At 43.9% G+C, this 14,774-nt stretch overlaps 1 long non-coding RNA gene across 1 annotated transcript in view; it reads right to left on the reverse strand.

Moving 5' to 3' along the window:
- Nucleotides 1–14,774, reverse strand: part of LOC125463980 (uncharacterized) — a 122,001-nt gene that overhangs the window by 70,147 nt on the left and 37,080 nt on the right. The window lies entirely within an intron of this gene.

The following is a 14,774-nucleotide window of genomic DNA, read 5'->3' on the forward strand; positions in this document are numbered from 1 at the left end:
CACTGAGCAAAGTAGAAGATAACACAGTCTTCTTTAGAAATGACCTGAAACACCATTGTTTCCGCTCCTCTGATGCTGCCTGGACTGTTGTGCTTCTCCAGCTCCGTACTGTGTTGTCTCTGACTGTAGCATCTGCAGTTCTTGCTATCTCTGAGCGAAGTAGAAAGATTTTTTCATGACAGCACATGCACATAATGCATGGGGTTAAAGTTGTATAAGAGATAATGGGAACTGCAGATGCTGGAGAATCTGAGATAACAAAGTGTAGAGCTGGATGAACACAGCAGGCCAATCACCAAAGTCATTTTTCTTTCCCCACCCTTGTCTGTTTTCCGGAGGGACCACTCTGTCCGTGACTCCGTTCTCCGCTCCACAATCCTCTCCAACTCCACCACACCCGGCACCTTCCCCTGCAACTGCAGGAAGTCCTACGGCTGTCCCCACAACTCCTCCCTCACCCCCATCCCAGGCCCCAAGAAGACTTTCCATATCGCGCAGATGTTCACCTGCACATCTGCCAATGTGGTATACTGCATCTGCTGTACCCGTTTGCCTCCTCTACATTGGGGAAACGAAGTGGAGGCTTGGGGACCACTTTGCAGAATACCTACGCTTTGTTCGCAATAAACAACTGCACCTCCCGGTCGCGAACCATTTCAACACCCCCTCCCATTCCTTAGACAACATGTCCAACCTGGGCCTCCTGCAGTGCCACAACGTCGCCACCCGAAGGTTGCAGAAACAGCAACTCGTATTCCGCTTGGGAACACTGCAGCCCAATGAGATCAATGTGGATTTCACAACCTTCAAAATCTCCCCTCCCCCATTGCATCCCAAAACCAGCCCAGCTCGTCCCCGCCTCCCTAACCTGTTCTTCCTCTCACCTATCCCCTCCCCCTACCTCAAGCCTCACCCCCATTTCCTTCCTACTAACTTCATCCTGCCCCCTTGACCTGTCCACCCTCCCCAGACTGACCTATCCCCTCCCTACCTCCCCACCTACACTCACCTTTACTGGCTCCATCCCCGCCTCTTTAACTTGTCTGACTCATCTCCACCAATCTTCTCCTCTATCCATCTTCGATCCGCCTCCCCCTCTCTCCCTATTTATTTCAGAACCCTCTCCTCCTCCCTCTTTTCTGATGAAGGGTCTAGGCCCAAAACGCCAGCTTTTGTGCTCCAAAGACGCTGCTTGGCCTGCTGTATTCATCCAGCTCCACACTTTGTTATCTCGTATAATACATGGCATGGGGGCATGAGATGGTTAGAGAGAGTTTTGCTTTGCATTAACTAATTCTGCATCTGACCTGGGAAGGCTTCAATTTGTTCAATTGATCTTTGTTTTACTTATCAGTTGTTAATTTTAAATGAAGCTTCTTCATATCCAGTGTTTGCAATGGAACTTGGCCAAAGACTATCCTGAAGAGAGACTGCTTAATGTTAGTCTTCCCACTGTACTAATTAATGAGTCTTGAATGATCAGTGGAGTCTAGGATTTCCAATATATTTGTAGGTTAGATCCAAATAGCTAGCCAACTGACTTTAGATTAGTTCAAATTCAAGTACGTTCTACTCATATGAAAATGTGCACTTAAATAGGTGCAGGGAGCACATCTGTGTTATGATTGGAAAATGGTTTACTTGTGAAATTTAAAATGAAGACCAGAAAAGAAGTTAGAAGTTCTGAATGTTTATTCAAAGGCTGATCATGCAAATCGATCAATTCAGAGCATTTGCCAAGGCTAAAGGAAGAAACAGCTCAATACAGAAACAAGGAGCAAAACAACTCAACACCTTGTATCTTCATGTTTTTGGAAACATTTGACTCCTTTGAGTTGAGTAGAGTCATTATTTTTGTGTTCTAATGCAAATAGTTTCTAAAATGCATTGAAAAAGAAGGCTTATAGTAAAATAAACTATTGAAGAAGCGTCAGGCACTTTAAGAATCTAAATATGTTAGGTCTGAAATACAATCAGGAACAAATGTCTGATCTAGTCTGCCATAGTCAAGTGACCTCTCCCTCAACACAATGTGTACGCTGAAATCTTTAACTTCACTTCAACAAAGCCCTCATGTTGAACATACTGCTGTGTTGTACACTTGAAACATGGTGTCGGAAGAGGTATTGGAGTGAATGCCCAGAGCTGAAATAAAAAGCACAACTACAGAGATGTGAGCTGCTACTATAAAAGGATAAAATGAAAATCGCAATGAAAACACTGGAGGAAGATTTTCTCCATTCCCCTCCTGTTCAAATTATTGGGAAATTTTCCATGCACTGTGGCCAAATTATCCCATAGCAATGGACTTATTGAGAAAACCAGAAGAAATATAAGTGCTACGCTTTCATCACTGTTGAACATACACAGTGAGACAGGACTTGGAGCAACCCAAATGCAGCAAGTCAACAGATAGTATGGACCTAATGCAAATAGAAAAGTCTTTTGCCCAGACCGAGAAAGAGTGCTTAGCCTTTGTAACGATTTGTGAATATTTTCATAATCTCTGCTTGGAAGATGCAAAGTGACCATCTCTGACAGCAGTCCACTACTATGTGCTGCAAAGCATCTGGCAAAAATGTTCTTCCCGTTACAGATATTTCATCGAAAGTGACATTCAAGCAAGGGAAGCAGGTACCTATTGTAGACATGCTGTGACGTTGTAAGCATGCTCACTGAGCCAGTAGGTTTGGTTGCAAATATTTCATCACCCTGCTAGTTAACATCGTCAGTGTGCCTCTGGTGTAGCTTCAAATCTTCTTGAAAACTTTAGACATTGTTGAGAACAGCACACATGATGTGCAGGTAGCTGTGAAATCTTCTAGATTCAATGTAATGCAAATGAGTAGACTAAGCTAGCGTTTTGTACAAAAGAAATAGAGTATTTCTCCCAAAGTGTTTGAGAGCAGAAATGCTAAAGTGAATCCATGCAAACCATTAAAGAATTGAATCAAGTCTGAAGAAGGTGAGAGATGTGCTTTACTGGCCAAACAGGATCAATGAATTGAAGGACCACATTAGCCAGTGCAACTTGTAATGAGTACCAAGCTAAGCAAACTGGAGAGCTGTTTGATGACAGAAGAAATCCCACACAGATCCTGGAAGAAGCTAGGAGTAGATCTCTTTGTACTTGTGAAAACTAATTACATTGCCTCAGCAAGCTACTATTCTGATGAGTTGGAGGTGGACCACTTGACTTCAATGACTGCCTCTGAGATTGTCAAGTATTTAAAATCAGTAGATACCACAGCCATTATGGCATTCTTGACATTGACATGAATGACGATGCCCCGGGGTTCTGGGTTTGCTGCGTGCCAAGTTGACTCACTTCATCTCGATGTTTATGAAGCAGTCTGTAACAGAGGTTTTATCGCACACCTCCAGACCATTTGGCCTCCTGGTCACAAGAACCCTGTATTAAACCTGTCTGGATGTGCTTTGATACAACTTCATGGCATGAACTTGGACCTAATGGGCTATAGCCAGGAATACTACCACTGCCACAAGACCCTGCAGTTGCTTCATAGACAGTTGGGAAATTCAATACCACACATCATCTCCATACTATCTCCAGTCAAATGGACAGGCTGAGGTAGCAGCGCAACTCACCAAAGGAAGCATTAAGAAACAACAATTCCCGCACAGATGGATACAAGATAACCATTGACTGGAGTGACACTCCTAATAACAAGTAGCCTTGTGCAAAGACTGCACGCTGCATGCAAACTAGTTTTCCAATACCAAATATGCTACTGAAGCCAGACGTAGTAAATGGTATGTATAGAACAATGAAGGTGAAAAGGCTGAAAGCCAAATTTCATAAGAGTGCTAACCTATTGCCAGAGTTGAGTATTTGAGAATCCGTCGAGGTGCAAACATTCAATGATTTCAACAAAAGTCATCCCAAGTGACAACTTGGGATCCATTTGGAATGGTTGTTAACTTGATCAAATGCATTGAAAGTGCACAATCAGATATACCTTCAAAACAACAGGCACATACAGCCAACTGCAGAAGCTGTTCCACAGTTGCAGGCAGAGCATAAGAAGTGAATGTAGCACTTACACAGATCACACATCAACTATCAGACCCAGAGATTCATAGCAATCCAACAATAGAAATGAAACAACAACAGATAGTACTGCAACAACAGACTACACAGATACAGAACATCCTGGAAAGACAACAACACCCAGATGAACAAAAAAAAGATAATAACATACATAACATTAAGAGACTACCATACTTTAAGGACTATGTATGCAATGCCTACACAGGGACTGATGGAAATAATGAACTGCTAAGGCTAGTGAACAATAATTGAGTACAGTTGGTTACTTGGGTAGGTAAAAACATGCATAAATATAATGCAAGACAACAAGGTGTAGAGCTGGATGGACACAGCAGGCCAAGCAGCATCAGAGGAGCAGGAAGGCTGACATTTTGGGCCTCAGTCTAGGCGCGAAACATCAGCCTTCCTGCTCTTCTGATGCTGCTTGGCCTGCTGTGTTCATCCAGCTCTATACCTTGTTATCTCAGATTCTCCAGCAATCTGCAGTTCCTACTATCTCATTAGGAAAATGCTCGCACTTTTTCCCATTTCTGTATCATTAGGAGGATGTTTGGATTGAATTTCAGTCACGTGAGTAGTCATGTGGCAAACACCCTTGTAGGTAGACACCTTAAACTTCAATTCAATAAAGTCCTTGTGCTTAAGATGCTGCTATATTGTACACTCAAGATGCAATGAACATGGAGCGTCCCTAATGTCCACTCCAGTTCAGCACAGGTCATCCTGTATGAAATGGATGGAATATCATGCCACAGCTTTGCTTATATCATCACTGATTATTTACACTTAAATTAATCTCTTGCACAACTACAGAGTTGATCAGGCTAACCTCAAGAACCAACCGGAAGCATTGTGTGATGCATGCAGGAGTCCTTAGAATGATATTTCCTGGCTATTTTCCGAGCATCTACATTCAAGTTTGTGTTGCTTGGCCCAACCAGACTTGGAGAAAAGTATGTTTGAAGAGGGTGGCCTAGTGATTAGCATTGCTGCCTCACAGTACCAGGGACCTGAGTTCAATTCCACCCTTGGGCAACTGCCTGTGTGGAGGTTTCACATTCTCCCTATGCCTGTGTGGGCTTCCACCCACATTCCAAAAATCTGCAGGTTAGATAGATTGCCCATAGTGTCAGGGGATGTGCAGGCTAGGTGGATTAGGCAAGGGAAATGCAGGGATAGGGTACGGGGATGGGTGTGGATGACATGCTCTTCAGAGGGTTGATGTGGACTCAATGAGTTGAATGGCCCATTTTCACACTTTACGAATTTGGTGATTCAATGAAAGTTGGTAGAGGGCACAGTACATAATTTTTAAGGCTCACAGAACATCTTGTGCAAAGTTCTTAGTCTGCATCTTTTGTCAGTGAGAATTTTTTTAAAAACATACTGGCATGAGAAGCATTGCAACAAATGACATGGTGAAATGGTACAAAAACTAACTCTCACCAAAGTGTGTTTGAGGTGATTTGGCCCTCTAATTTACAACCCAGCATTTGTCACCGTGAAGCTGAAACCACCATCAATGTAAATGTAATTGGCCTTTCTTGTAGCCATGTAGAGTTTGTTTATTTGCTCATTAATAATCACTAATCTTAAGAACAACACCCCGCTGCTCACCAAGCATTTTCACTGCCTGATCTGGTATCAGTGTCTCACATTTTACGGTTAATTCCTGTTACTTCAGTTCAGCGAAAAATTGGTTGGAAATTTCTGTTGCTAAGTTGTTGGCATTTCATTGTTGAAGAAGCTTTTGCCAAATTGCATCCTGTGTGTCCTGGAGTCTGAAACAAGACTGCAATAGCTTGATACTACATGAAGTTAGGGATTTGTTTGCTGTGATGATTCCAGTGTTATTAAGCACTTGTGTCACTGCCATACATGAGCTGTAGTGGGACATGCAGTGCCCCTATATGAGGGCCATTTCTCCACCATTCATTCAGCTTCGGCCTCAGTGTGTGCACCTTCGTGGTGAAGGTACCACACTAGCTGAATGACAAATACGTTACATCTGAAATGGAATGGCTGCTGCTCTCTGACCCCCTTCCCACCCCAAACCCACATCAACCACTTATGATCACATTCAGTACAGTTCATCTTAAATTCACAAGACAGATGATGAAGTGAAAGGCTCCCACAGCAGGCTTATTAGTTTCACAAGTCATACATTGCTTTTGGCCACACTCATTACTTTTTAAGTTCTTGCTGCTAGTTTCAGTATTATTGAGATGCCCATGTTCTATTTACAAGGTCCAATGAATGCTGCGAATCATCTTTGACTACCATTTGAAACCTGAGCACATTGCATTGCAAATGGATGATGAAATGATTGCAAATTAAATGCAGCTGAAATTTGCACACTCACGCTTCATGTGTTTCCTCATTTATTTTCTTTGTTTTCAGGAAATGTAGTTTGTGTGCCAACGAGGTAACATGGACTCTGTCCAGTCTGGGCATTGCCCTAGTTATTTATCAGTGACAGTTAGTACCTGGAGAATGGGAAGTGATGGCAGAGAATGCAGCTTGTGGTGGACACTGTCATCACTTGGCTCCACCTAGTCACCATGTACCCCCACTCTGTTTCCATGTCTAGTTTCACCTTGCACTACCCTGACAGCCTACTTGCATCCTTTGACTTCATGTAGATATCCACACATTGAACAACTTTCCTCACTGCCACAGCCCTGACATTACACAGTAAAGATGCCCACCATGCTCCTGTATTCTCCCCCTGTGATGGCCATTCCCAGGAAACCTCCTCTCCCAGCCTAGTGTGATCTCCAATGCTATTCCACGTATCTCCCTCATCACTTGACTTTCCTTCCCTCTCCATCATGACTCCATCTCAACATATTTCTCATCTTTCCTCCCCAGCCGTGACCGTCGCACTTCCTTTTGACAATGACCACTCTTTTCCTCAACAGGTTTCCCTTGCACCCTCCTTACAGGTAAATGCACGGACTCCCAGGGCTGCATTCCCCACAGACCTCTGATGGACTTCATTGGACAGCCCCTAGATGTGACTGAACAGACCTTGACCTTTGGAGCTTCCTGATTGATGATACACAAGTTCCCTGCCTACTGCTGCAAGACTGACCATTGCCCAGTCCTTAGATTCTAGTCTAGCTTTGGCTGAATTGCTAATGTGCCAGCAGGCACGATACAACAAGGAATGCAAGGTATGAATACTATGAGCACACTGGTATGTGCAAAGTGATGAGTTCATTTGCAAGTCACTCACACTAACACAAAGTTGGAATCTTGCTGTGTTGAATACAAAGCCAACTGTGCAATAACTTCACAAAATAGATGTGACCATATGCAAAGTTATTGGAGATAGTTACTGTTTCTTCTTTGAGAGTGGATGGGAAATCTTAGAATTTGATGCTATGTTTGGAGTAATTGCAGTAATTATGCCTCCAATGGCTCAGTAATGCCAAACATCTGGCTTCAATTAACATTTCATTGGCATGTCATTCATTGTGCAATAATATAGAAAAAAAGGTGATGGCATCAAGTAATCATGAGTGTTACATTGTGCACATTAATTGACTTCTTGTTGTGTCAGCAAATGTCATGAAACCAAAGTTTTTAAAAGCAGAACCTGAAGACACTATTCCACAACCACATTGCAAAGTCAGTACCTCTTAGAAAATGCTTTGTGACTTCTAGGTTCTGACTTTGGAGTGTGAGTATGGAAGGACATGGTATGTGATGTGGAAGGGAACTTTTCCCTTGGGGAAGAATCTATCACAATGGCAGAAGTGAAGGCCAACGTGTAGCCACTGAGAATTCTGCTGGATGGCAGTCTTCATGGTGCTCACCCACCAGACCATGGAGATAGCCAGATGCATGCATGCTAGAGCCAGCACCATACTGATAACATTGTTGACTCTTCAATCCTTCATTCCAACATAAGAGTGCCTCTGTTGAAGTTGCCTGGTGTTCCTGTGCCTGTAACAATAGGTTGACAAAGCCACGCGAGGCCAGTAACAGGGGTTTGTCTTCTGCCTGGGGCTGAGTGGGAGCTGAGTCTCCAACAACTCGCTGAATGTCAGAGACCTACAGTGTTTTCTTCTTACTACAGTGATGGAGACGTGTCACTGAAGAGCTCACTAGATTGTTCTCCTGAGTCTTATCTAGAAAGAGTACCTACCGAGGTGAAATCTTCTGAACTAGTGGAGGGTGCTGGTGATATAAGTAGAGCTAAGAGTCACAAAAGCTGGCTTCTTATTAGCAGAGGTTTGGTTGGTTTCTTCATTAGACAAGAGAGGGAATAAATTGCAGAAGATATGTAAAAACTTGTTCAGATTAAGATTGAGTTAGCCCTGGTATGAATGGGAGAGCAGCACAGCACAGCTCAGTGAAAATGAATAAGTTGTTTATACATTGCTATCTCCCTGTCTCTATGTGAGCAGTTCTGCTCTTCTGGCACCAAATTAAGTCTTTTCTCCTCATAGGGAGTGAGAATATCCACCACAGCCTTGTTTGTTTTGGATTTCCCAGCGGTGTTGCAATGAGACAGAGAAGGGAAGTAGTATGATGGATACAAGAGCAGTTCATGCCCGAGGGGTGGTGAGACATCCCCATTGAACGAGTAGGAAATGCAGATGGCAGGAAGTGTTAATAGTTTGGGAGGGTTAGGGGTTTGAAAGCCAGATAGTCATCATGATGCACGCAGTAGTGTGAGTTATAGTCGTGGTGGCAGAGTTAGAATGAGTGGTGGTCCTGTGCGGTACTAGAGCGAAGGCAGTGGCACACACCCGTGTGAAGTGCAGGACATCATCGAGTTTCTTGCGACATTGCTAGCATCCCTTTTGACCTGGGACACAGCTACCATCTGGATCCAGGCTGCCTCAGTCTCCTTAGGGAGTCAGCAGGGAAAAGGGCCGCCCTCCACTTCACCACCCTTCCCACCAGAGCCTTCAGATCCCTGTTCTAAAAACAGGGAACTAGCTTGTCTTTCCTCTGTGACATTGTTAGACATCAGCGTCAGCACTGCAGTGTGACGGGTTCATCCTGACTTGCGCCGCTAGCTTGTTGAACTGCAGTGCGTTTGGACTTTAAACGTGGCATGAGAAGCTGGAAGGTCTCGCCAGTGGCAATGACTTCCACCTTCACTTATTCCAAGCCCGTGGTGGACCAGATGCCATGAAACTCACTCATCAACACACTTTAATGGCATATGGAATGTTCAACTCAGAGTTTACTGGGCCACAGAGTTCCACAGCTGATTTTCTTTTATTTTTGGATTGAATCTCAGAGTGGCAAAGACCGGACCAGAAATAAAGAGAAAATGGATCTAAAAAGTACTTCCTGGGGGTTTTCACCCCATGACTCATTTGGTGAGTTTATTTTTTCAACACGTTATCAGTTGTTGTAATAAAAACAGGAGAAGTCAGAGTTTGAAGCACATCTGTCAAACTTAGTGAATTAATAATATTATGATGTGGTGTGGTCACGTTGGTAGTCCTGATCCTGCCACAAGCAAACAGAAACATTTTTTTTACTGGAACACTTGCTCATAATGCAGTGACAAGGAAATACGCTTAAACATCAATCAAACAAAAATAACAAGGTATCTAATCTCAGTGAATACATCGGGCACTTCCTCTGGTGGAATGAGTTTGCAGCAACTTTATAAATAGCATTGCACCACAGTTAAAAGCTATGCTGTGCCTTTCTCTTGGCTAACAGTTAAAGTGAGTATGCAAAGCTTCATGACAGAGTTTCATCTTCTTGTATAGTTAGTATATGATTTATAAATTAGCAAGTAAATTTGCAATTGTGAATGATAACAATTAGGTATTTGGAGGCAACCTTAATGGGTGTAACCAACACAGCGTCTAGCTCAAAAGTGTTTTGAAACCGATTCAGCACACTTCATCATATGAACTATCAGGTCATTTAATAGGTGGAAGAGGGAAAGAGAAAAGTTCAAAAGGTTGAGTATGGTTTGCACAATCGTCCATGAGTGGAGAGACACCCCAGAAATATACAATATGTCATACAAAGGGTGACCCAGCCATTCAGCCACTGAGTGGCATGTATGTAGCATTCAGGGATGATCTGTCATCCTAAACAATTTTTTCTCAAAACTCTAGAATTAGATTTGGGTGCGGACCGAACCGAAAGATCGAAAGGTCCTGATTTTGCACCAGAATGAACAGCATTTCTGTCAGCTCAGCCCACATGAATGACCCATTCCTCATTGCCCTGGGGGAGTTGGTGGCAAGCTGCTACCTTGGATTACTTCAATAATTGGGGTGTACGTGCAGGCTCTGTGCTGCAGGGGAGATAATTCCGGGATGTTGAGCCAGTGACAGTGAAGGAATGGTAGTGTTGTTCCAAAAGAGGATTGTACATGACTGAAAGGGAAACTTGCAGGAGGTGGTGTACCAATGTATCTGTTGCTTTTGTACTTCAAGGGAGCAGCTGTAACCTTGTAAATCATTTCTAATCCTTACAACTCTTTATTAAGCAGGGCTGCTTGTGTGCATTCTTAAATCTTCTTCAGTTGGCAGATACCAAAGGCGCTAACCCTGACTCAGTGAACCAAGGAACACCCTCTACCGCTGCCACTCTCGCACTATCTTTATTAGAAGTTGGTGTCGATCCTGAATTTCTCTCAAAACAGAAGCTACAAATGGCAGGATAGAAAGTCTGCATTGAAGGAGGTGGCCAGCCCTTAAAGAGCTTTGGTTTGCTCTTACAACAGACAGTCACAGAGAAGGAAAATGCCACTTTGATTATTCATTAAGAGCAGCTTGAGGCTTTGGATCCAGGCGTACTTTCAAATTCAGCTGACACCATTCCTGAAAGCATAGCTTTGTCTTTTGAGAAAAATGTTCCCCCTTCTAAGGTGAACTTGAGCAAATCAAAACTTAACAAGAGAATTGGTGCTGTCTAACTCTCTCAAAGAGAGCACTGATCTAAAATTCCAGCTGTTAGCAGTCACATGATACAGTCAAACCCGGCAGACTGACAAGGAAAAGTTTTCACAAGATTTGTAAAGTTCTTGTGAATAGACAGTGTTCACATGCAGTTGACACAATCAAGAGATATGTAAATTCAGGAAAAAGTCTCTGTTATGGAAATGTTCTCAACTTCAAGATCATGATGATTGACAAGCTGGGAAAAAAATTCAGTTAAGGAGTGATGACCTCATGTTTCAAAATAAGCACAGAAATCTTCCAAGTTCATAGATGATTATTAGAGAGAAGTCAGCACTTGTTAATGATGCAGACCACCTGCAGAATGAGGTTGATCTACAAGTAGGTTTGCAGACCAAAATAATGGACAGGAATTTCTGATACACTCTGCTCCAAGTAGTCCCTGTCATTGATAATCCAGCCCTGCTTTCTCAGGAATCCTTGAGATGTCATTGTCTACACCTCAGTAGGCTCAGCTCGTGACAAATGCCGATGTGATGCCACTAACTACAGAAAGCAAAATTCCAGTCCTGGAATTAATGGAGAAGCTTTTTCCCCTTCAGAATAGTCTTCAGATCGCTCTTCATTTTTCTTTCTGTGCTTTAGAATTATCCTTATGTTACAGAGGCTTTAATCATTCAAGTCCAAAAGTATTCTCTTCTAAATCGCCTCTTTTTTGATTGCTTTTCATTTCTGTTACATTCAAGTTTTTCGAAGGGTCACAGCCCAAGAACATGTCTTATCAGAAGCTGCCATTCCACTCCACCAATGTGTTCACCTTTCCAGCAAATGACCAGTGAATGTATACTTCCTATATGTCCTTCAAGAGAGCTGAGAATGATGTTGGAGATTAAAGCCTCGTCCAGCAAGTCTTATGATGTGCAGGAGTTGGCAAGAAAGTGAGCAAGCTACAAAAGATCACAGTCAAATGTTAATTGTAAAAAGGGGTGCTGTGAAAGAACCTGAATGGAGACGTAGAATAAAGAGAATCATGCATTTCCTTGAAGGATAGTCACTCATACACACACACACACACACACACACACACACACACACACACACACACACACACACACACACACACAAACTCACTCACACATTCTTAAACACGCTCACACTCACACAAGTTCACTCACAAACAACAACATACCCATATAAACATATGCCTAGATAATAAAATGTGAGGCTGGATGAACACAGCAGGCCAAGCAGCATCTCAGGAGCACAAAAGCTGACGTTTTGGGCCTAGACCCTTCATCAGAGAGGGGAATGGGGAGAGGGAACTGGAATAAATAGGGAGAGAGGGGGAGGCGGACCGAAGATGGAGAGTAAAGAAGATAGGTGGAGAGAGTATAGGTGGGGAGGTAAGGAGGGGATAGGTCAGTCCAGGGAAGACGGACAGGTCAAGGAGGTGGGATGAGGTTAGTAGGTAGATGGGGGTGCGGCTTGGGGTGGGAGGAAGGGATGGGTGAGAGGAAGAACCAGTTAGGGAGGCAGAGACAGGTTGGACTGGTTTTGGGATGCAGTGGGTGGGGGGGAAGAGCTGGGCTGGTTGTGTGGTGCAGTGGGGGGAGGGGATGAACTGGGCTGGTTTAGGGATGCAGTAGGGGAAGGGGAGATTTTGAAACTGGTGAAGTCCACATTGATACCATTAGGCTGCAGGGTTCCCAGGCGGAATATGAGTTGCTGTTCCTGCAACCTTCGGGTGGCATCATTGTGGCAGTGCAGGAGGCCCATGATGGACATGTCATCTAGTGAATGGGAGGGGGAGTGGAAATGGTTTGCGACTGGGAGGTGCAGTTGTTTGTTGCGAACTGAGCGGAGGTGTTCTGCAAAGCGGTCTCCAAGCCTCCGCTTGGTTTCCCCAATGTAGAGGAAGCCGCACCGGGTACAGTGGATGCAGTATACCACATTGGCAGATGTGCAGGTGAACCTCTGCTTAATGTGGAATGTCATCTTGGGGCCTGGGATAGGGGTGAGGGAGGAGGTGTGGGGGCAAGTGTAGCATTTCCTGCGGTTGCTGGGGAAGGTGCCGGGTGTGGTGGGGTTGGAGGGCAGTGTGGAGCGAACAAGGGAGAACAAGGGAGCAATGTGGACTTCACCAGTTTCAAAATCTCCCCTTCCCCTACTGCATCCCTAAACCAGCCCAGTTTGTCCCCTCCCCCCACTGCACCACACAACCAGCCCAGCTCTTCCCCCCCACCCACTGCATCCCAAAACCAGCCCAACCTGTCTCTGTCTCCCTAACCGGTTCTTCCTCTCACCCATCCCTTCCTCCCACCCCAAGCCACACCCCCAGCTACCTACTAACCTCATCACACCTCCTTGACCTGTCCGTCTTCCCTGGACTGACCTATCCCCTCCCTACCTCCCCACCTATACTCTCTCCACCTATCTTCTTTACTCTCCATCTTCGGTCCGCCTCCCCCTCTCTCCCTATTTATTCCAGTTCCCTCTCCCCATCCCCCTCTCTGATGAAGGGTCTAGGCCTGAAATGTCAGCTTTTGTGCTCCTGAGATGCTGCTTGGCCTGCTGTGTTCATCCAGCCTCACATTTTATTATCTTGGAATTCTCCAGCATCTGCAGTTCCCATTATCTCTAAACATATGCCTACTTATTTATACATGCACAGACTCACTTGCATAGAAATACAGAACACATACTCACCCATGTACATACACAGACACTGGCACATATTCGCTTACACACTGATAGACAGGCATTTCCCAACTCAGTATAAATTAATTTGCAAAGTCGGGGAAAGTCAGCTGAGCATAAGCCTTGGCTGATTTTCCCTGACTTTGCAATAAGTCATTGGGGTTCAGTTGTGCTGGGTCCCATTGTGCCAATGAACTGAATACAGTAAAAGTCCTGGGAGCTTCTGAGCTGTCTGATTAACACTGTGGAATCCTAAAATATGATTACAATTACCAAACACCCACAAAAAAGAGTTAAAGAAATCTTAGCTCTTAAAATTCATTGTTCAGGATTAGTTTGAAAAGAGAATCTATGGAGGATGCACTTAATATTTGGTTAACCCAAGCCCAGTTCAACTCCATTCTTTTCATTTTTCTCTCAGTGTGAACTAGTCACTACTATTCATGTGGAAAGTGTTTAAATATCAGATGCCCTCCCTGCAAGGCTTCTAAATATGATTCTAGTTGCTTCCCACCCTGAGCAATGAAAGGTGTAATTAGGGGCAGTTTGTCAGTGACATACAGATTGTCTTTTTCATTTTAATGCCCAATTACTGCTGACCTATCAATTATGCTTTTGTAGGATTTAGAAATGTCAACCACACAAGCCACTAATCCATTGAAGGCAATGCTGTCTACACGGCCATCTTACCAGAGCCGCAGGATTGCAGTAAAAGCTTGATTTTATGAAGGTCACAAAGGCAGAGTTTTATTAATGTTATAGTTGCTGCACCGTTATTGCATCTGGGCAGAGGTTCAATAAATCTACACTCCTTTACAAGCAGTACTCGAAGGCTGCAGGATCTTTGTCCAAATCAATTGACGTTTTTGTTTGTTTTTTTTCCTTTTAATAAAATATTTCTTCCTCAACAATTTTCTTTCTGAAGTGCCGAATCTTTCCACCATCCAGCCACTCCTGGAAATTTCTTTATCCATTGTCCCAAGTATGAGCATAGATCGAGGTGCCAACATATGATAAATCATACCTCATGGCACCCTATACATTGTAGTGGCATGTGTCCCGATAGGGGGCATGATTCTCTCTGTGTTTTACTTCCCACAGCCCAGCATAGAAAT

This window comes from Stegostoma tigrinum, chromosome 26 (assembly GCF_030684315.1).
Source record: "Stegostoma tigrinum isolate sSteTig4 chromosome 26, sSteTig4.hap1, whole genome shotgun sequence".
NCBI classification, from domain to species: Eukaryota; Metazoa; Chordata; class Chondrichthyes; order Orectolobiformes; family Stegostomatidae; genus Stegostoma; species Stegostoma tigrinum.